At 46.3% G+C, this 6,674-nt stretch overlaps 1 long non-coding RNA gene across 1 annotated transcript; it reads left to right on the top strand.

The window, feature by feature from the left end:
* The first annotated feature begins 1,013 nt into the window (after positions 1-1,013).
* On the top strand, positions 1,014-2,095 carry LOC139806424 (uncharacterized). Its single transcript, XR_011730242.1, has 2 exons — positions 1,014-1,138; positions 1,472-2,095. It is a non-coding gene; the product is annotated as an uncharacterized lncRNA (long non-coding RNA).
* The last annotated feature ends 4,579 nt before the right edge of the window (positions 2,096-6,674 follow it).

The following is a 6,674-nucleotide window of genomic DNA, read 5'->3' as shown; positions in this document are numbered from 1 at the left end:
CAGCACAACATGGAGGAGGGAGGGGGATGGGTGAGAGGAGGGAACAAAACTTATCCCTGGTGTGAGGGTGGCGGGATTGAGGACCCCCCCCCTCCAACTCATCTGGAGTGTGGAGGAGCTGTTATTTCATCTCTCTCAAAGTAATTTGGGAGGAGCCCAAAACATTCTGGTGAGCAGAGCTGTGATAGGGTATCCCCAAGTCATCCCAAAGGTCTGGGGGCTGCAACTGGGGATCCTCAAATCAAACTGGAGCCAGCGTTAACAATGGCAACCCAGGAATCCTTCCAGGGGACTTGATAACCCGCAGAGGTGAGGAGCCACAATCGAGGGCTCCCAAAACATCTCAGGAGACCCCAACTCATCCCAGTGGATGACAGCTCATCCTGCATGTGGGTGTAATAGGGTATTCCCAAGGTCATGGTGGCGATTTGGTACCATGACTTGGAACACAAACATACCGAAGTGGTTGATTGAGACCCCGAAATCACCCCAGGGGTTTAAGACAGCAATGAGGGAGTCCTAGATTACCTCTTACAGTGTCAGTACAATTGTGTCATCACAGCACAAAACCCCAGCACCCTCTGCCCCACACAATGGCCCCTTTGGGTTTTGGGTGCCAGTGTAGCTCCTAAAGATAAAGGATAATCAGTGGGTTTCCAGCTTTATGGTTAACCTCCCTATTCCACCTCACACTGCATTTTCACCCACAGTAAGTTTGATGTAGGTTTTGGATGCCACCACCACACAAAAAGCCCAGCCCTGCTTTGTTACCACACTCTGGATTCTTTCACAGGCATGGGGTGACTCCATCGGGGCAAAAATCTCCCTGGGTGCGCCAAGGACAGGAAAGCTTTTGGTCAAAGTGCGACATTGGTGAAACATCACTGAAGCCATCCAGAAGAAATACTTGATATTGTTGAGGAACGTGGGAAAAGGTTTAGGCCTATTTCCACCATCAGAAAATCCATTGGGGTGAGAGACCCAAAAGATGTCCTGACTGCAGGACGGTTTAGCGACAGCTTGGATTTGATCCAATGGTGACACCATCACACAGGCACCATGTCCTACACCTGCCCTGACTGCGGGAAAGGTTTTAGCAGGAGATGGAATTTTATCCAGCACCAGTGGATCCATACAGGTGAGAAACCCTTTAAATGATCTGAGTGTGGGAAGGAGTTTACCCGGAGTTCCAATTTATCAAAACATCGCCACATCCACACAGGAGAGAAGTTGTATCCCTGCACTCACTGTGTGAAATCCAACAACAGCACCTCTTGGATTCATCACCAACATCTCCACACTGAAGAAAAACCCTACATGTGTCCCCAGTGTGAGAAGGGCTTCACAGACAGCTGGGGTCTCACCCAACACCTACTGATCCATACGGGTGAACGTCCCTAGAAGTGTCCTGACTGTGGGAAGAGCTTTTCCAGAAGCTCTGATCTCTTCAGGCATCGTCTCATCCACAAAGGAGAGAAACCCTACTCGTGCCTCCACTTCTCCAAGAGCTTCAGGCAAAGCTCCCACTTGCTGAGACATCAGCAACTCCATAGGGGTGAACAATCCTAAAGCTGCTCCCAGTGTGAGAAGAGTTTTTACCAGAGCTACGATCTCATGTCTCATCACCAGACCCACTTCAGCCATCACCAGAAATGAAGGGGTCTGGTCAAGGTCACCACATTTTCCAAGCTTCAGAGTTTCAATGCTATGACATATTTAAGATGTTGGGGTTTTTTTATCATATAAGGCAAAGCAAGGAAGTGATTATCATTATGACACACTCCTCAGGGGACATGGCAGGATGGAGCCATATCTGTTTCTATTATTTTGTAGGGAACACCCATAGAGCATTTTATTATGACTTTGCAGCAGGACTTTGAAAGAAAACGGAGCGATAATCTGGGATTGTGTCATTTTAAGGTGAAAAGAAACCTTTTCAAATAGGATGGCTTTTTGAGAACATTTATAGTGACAGATTACACTTCATTGTCCAGATGGTTGTGGCTGCAAATCTGGGTGGGGGCACACTAGCCTGAGGTTTGATATCACTTGGTTGTTTTTATTAATAAGATACTCAATAAAATTTTACAAATGTTCAATGGAGCAATCCCTCATGGCTGTTGGGGTGCAAAGGGTTGGAGAATGCTTTGGGTTCTCTGAGGTGGGGACCCCCTCCCCAAAACCCCCTCTGTCCCACCCTGGGGTGGGGATAAAACAGCTTCCAGCACAGTGACTGGAGTGGTAGGAGACGGAGCTGATGGAGAAAACAGAGACTGAGATGTCCTGACGGCCATGACGCCAGCTGTTCAGCTGAAACCCTTGGCTCTGCACACCAGTCTCCAGCTCTAACTATAAACATCGGGTGTTCTTAGTCCTAGAAGCAGAGACTGACTGAGAAACTTGCTGTTCATTTCAGCAAGTGCAGCTACTTAGGACAGACTTAGTTGAAAGCAAAAATACCCACAGAAAACTACGTTTATTCTGGCCCAAACCCAGGACATTCCACCCCTTATTCCATAGCATGTGTTATGCTCCAGGCACTACCATCTCTTATCCCTAAATACACCTCTACACAAATTGTTACTCTCTCCCTATACTAAAACCCACTAATTTAATTTAGTTTATGATTGCAGATGTTCCTCTGTTGTAGCAGACTCTTAAAGTAAGAATTGATTGCAGCAGTTCATGTCCATTGTCCACAAGTTGCAGATTGCAGATGTTAACTTTGAGGAAGTTACTGGATGCCAGTGAATGAACCCAGTTCTGATTTGATCACCACAACATTATTCTGAAAAACACTCACAGAAAACTGCTAATTTATGCAATAATTCACATAACAGCAATTGATGTGGTGCATGAATTCACACTCTCCAAAGTTCCATGCTCTACTGATTGAGCTAGCCAAGAAAAAATTATGTATTCTCACCTAGTATTAGATTCCCTTCTGGTATACATTGTACTACTCCATCTTCCATCACCACCCACCAAGTGTGTCCAGGCCCTTGAGCGAAAGCCTTTGTGTGAGGCAGGATAAACCCAAACTGTTTTCCCTAGCAGATTCTTTTCATGCACCACAGGCACTTTGTCCCCATCTACTCTGTGTAGAAGAACTGACTGAGCAGGACCAGCTCGATTGATGGAACCCCTGGTATTAACTAACCAGGTAGCTTTTGCCAAGTGCAAAAACCCAGTTTTTAAACAGTTTTTAAAAGTTCCACCACCCATTGCCTTAATGTAGTTTTTAACAGTCCATTGTACCTTTCAATTTTACCTGAGGCTGGTGCCTGATAGGGGATATGGTATATCCACTCAATACCACGTTCTTTGGCCCAGTTACTTATAAGACTGTTTTGAAATTAGTTCCATTATCTGACTCAGTTCTTTCCGGTGTACCATGTCACCACAAGGCCCAGGATGGTGTTCTGGGCTGTGCCATGAGGCACAGGATATGTTTCCAGCCATCCTCTGCTTGCTTCCACCATTGTCAGCACACAGGGCTTACCCTGGAAGGTCTGAGGCAGTGTGACACAGTTGATGTGCCAGGCCTCCCCATACCTGTATTTTAACCATCTCCATATGTTTCAACCTTTTAGTCTGCTGAATTGCAGCACATATGTCACAATTGTGGAAAACTGCAAAATAGTGTCCAAAGTTCAATCCACCCCTTGGTCACGAGCCTATCAGAATGTTACATCCCTGTCTTGATGACCTGAAGTGTCATGGGCCCATCTAGCTAAAACCAGTTAACCTCTATGGTCCCAGCCCAGATCTCTTTGGAACTCTTGAGCAGCCTCATCTGCTCGTTGGTTGTTTCCATGTTCCTCAGTAGCTCGATATGAGGGTTCGTGGGCATCTCCATGATTCCTCCACTCTCCCTTAGGCTTTGGCACTGGCCATAGAGGATGAGTGAAGGGTGAGTGAGTCTTGCTGATCACTCCTGAAAGAGAGAAAAGATCCTGACAGGATTAAGTCCTGTAAGGAGAGTAGATCAGGCCAAGATTTTGTGTGAATTTACTTTATGTAGAATTATAACTTGTAATATCTTTATATTCGTATCTAGTAGAATTCAGGGTTAAACTGAGACAGGTCAAGATCCTGACAAGATTAACTTCTGTCTTGGAGATAGTTAGAAGTATAAATCTTGGCACCAAGATTAGCTGGGCACTGGGGGAGTGTAAATATCTGCACAGATGAGGCTGCCGGCACCAGCAGATGAGGGGAAGATAATTGCAAGGGTCTGAATAACAAGAGGATGAAGTCATTGAAAGCAAGAAAGGTAAAAGTTCAACCCTGAGGAAGACTTCGTTACTTCATCTAAAGACCCCAGAACATATCCCCAAAAGACGACTCCACCCAGACTCCGCCTGTTACGAATATTATGATTACATGTTGCTATCCCCTGAATATGTATGTAAAGGTGATGTAACCTCCCTTTTTAATGTATAAATACCCTAACCCTTTCCCTTAACCCTTGGAACTCTTTGTCCAGGGGTTCCCTGAATCCGTAAATAAATACCTTTGCTGTTTAAAGGCTCAAAACTCTGTCTATTTTTTTTGTTGGCCTTTTTGGGCTTCACTCCTTTCCTCTCTAACTACTGGATCAACTTGTGAATGGGGATCACACCATCCCTGTTGGTGTGCTATTGTTGTCCAGACATTATTGAAGTAGCAATGGCACCTGCTGGTTTTTAGTTTTCATCAATCCCACTACAAAGGATTTATCTGAAAGGCCAAGCAGAGCATGTAGCCATCCTGCATTCTCAGTCTTAAGAGCTGCACTAGCAAAGGACCAGTGGGTACCCTTTAGGTCCTGGAAGTCACAAAGGATTTCTCAAAAGATTATATCTTGTAGAAAGGTGACCTCATTAGGAGCAGCTCATACTTAGCATATGGTTGAGAAGTGTGTTGGATTGGCCATGAAACTTTATCATGCTTTGCTTTGTTTTACTTTGTTTGCAAAGAGGAAAACTCCTGCTGTGCCCGTGTGCAGCAGTTCTCCAACGAAAAGAGGGGGGAGCTGGTGCAAAGGAGCTGAAACATTCAGCTGCAGAGAGCATGGGAGAAGTCTGATGGGAGGAGAAGTGATAAAAGTCCAAGGGGCCAAGGAGAGCAGTTATGGGGTTAGGGAGGTGAGGAGCAAGGGTGTCCATCCAGGGTCAGACCTCAAGGAACTGCTTCTCCTGCTGGTGCAGACCTCCTGAGGAGACCCTCTGGGTCATTATCACTTGGAGAATGCTGCTAGAATCTCTCCTCTGAAGTAAAAAGTAATCAAATATTCCATTTCAAATAGGAGTATAAATGTGCACTTTCAAATCTTCTTCCTGAAATCCACTGGGAAAAAATAAACAACTCCAGGGAGCTCTACAGGTCCTGAAGACATGAAGAAAATTACAGAAAGAGCTCCTTTGGGCTTTTGAGACTCACTACACAAACTTCTGATAGTGAGAGAAGAATGGAAAAAAAATCTCTGATAAAGTCAAAGTCAGAAGCAAGAAAAACCCAAAATACCTTCACACACTGATGGGCCCCCCTGAGCCTGCCAGAGCCTCCTCATGGCCTCGTTAGAGCAGATCCCTGGAGGCCATGATTGCAGGAGGCAAAGACCCTGTGCTAGTGGCTGCAATGCTGAGAAATGCCTTTGGTTTGTTGGATGCAGCAGAAAGGCCAAGCCCTGACCCCAGGCCCTCGGAAGGCAGATCCTGAGAGCCTCATTAGAAAGTTTCCTCTCCCCAGCCTTGGTGGCCCAGGACACTGCTATGGCCAAGGGGACAATGACCTCACTCCTTGACAGAGCCCTTGGCCACCTCTCCTGCAGGCTGTTGTACATTGTCCATGCCTGCAGCTCCTTCCCTTCAGGCTGTTGTCACCCTTCCTGCTTTCTAACCTAAATCTCATCCCATCATTTCCATTCCTTCTCTGCTGTCTCTCTGCTCTCACTGGCTTTGCCTTGAAAACAAAATCTTTCACTCCAGGCCTTGGAAAATCCAGGACTCCTCTAGGTAAATTTCTAACAAAAGGATACCCTTGGGGTGAGACTTCTTTCCCTCCAGTCTGAACCTTCCAAGGTGACCTTTGTGAAGGTTTTGGACTACCAAGAGAAGTTCCATCACAAGGTCATGGAACTGTCTGGGTGTGAAGGTGTGACAGACCAGACTTTTATTTCTCATGATCACTCCAAAAGCACTGCCCATACTACCTTTGTGGAAACTTCCCCATGGCATAGTCTGGAGTTTTACTGGGATACGTAAAAACTCATGGAGAGACTTAAGGGTGATGTGGGCTGAGAAGAGTGAGTGCCTCAGTCTGGGATGGATGCTTCTGATCCCATCCGTCTACTCAGTCTTGCTCTGGGCTGGGGATTTAGGAATGCCCCAGGATATTCCTCTTATCCCTGTTAGTTTGTCTGATTTTGTTAGGCCTGTTTTGTTTCTTTCCTAGAGAAAGAATTGCTCCTCTAAGTGATAATGTGACCCTCTGTCCTTTCACTCTGTACCAGTCAGTGGTGTCAGAGGAGCTGTCGAGCTTTTTCTGGGACCATATGGTTTCAGTCCCTCTCCCCAGCAGGGCCAGGTCGGGCACTCAGGTTGGATCCAGCAGCACCTTGGGTCCTCTCTGAGAAGGGGTTTAGAAAGCAAGGGGGTGCTAGCTGTGTCTCCCTGGGTGCCCTCCCCAGG

This window comes from Heliangelus exortis, chromosome 22 (assembly GCF_036169615.1).
Source record: "Heliangelus exortis chromosome 22, bHelExo1.hap1, whole genome shotgun sequence".
NCBI classification, from domain to species: domain Eukaryota; kingdom Metazoa; phylum Chordata; class Aves; order Apodiformes; family Trochilidae; genus Heliangelus; species Heliangelus exortis.
This window is presented reverse-complemented; position numbering and strand designations above follow the sequence as displayed.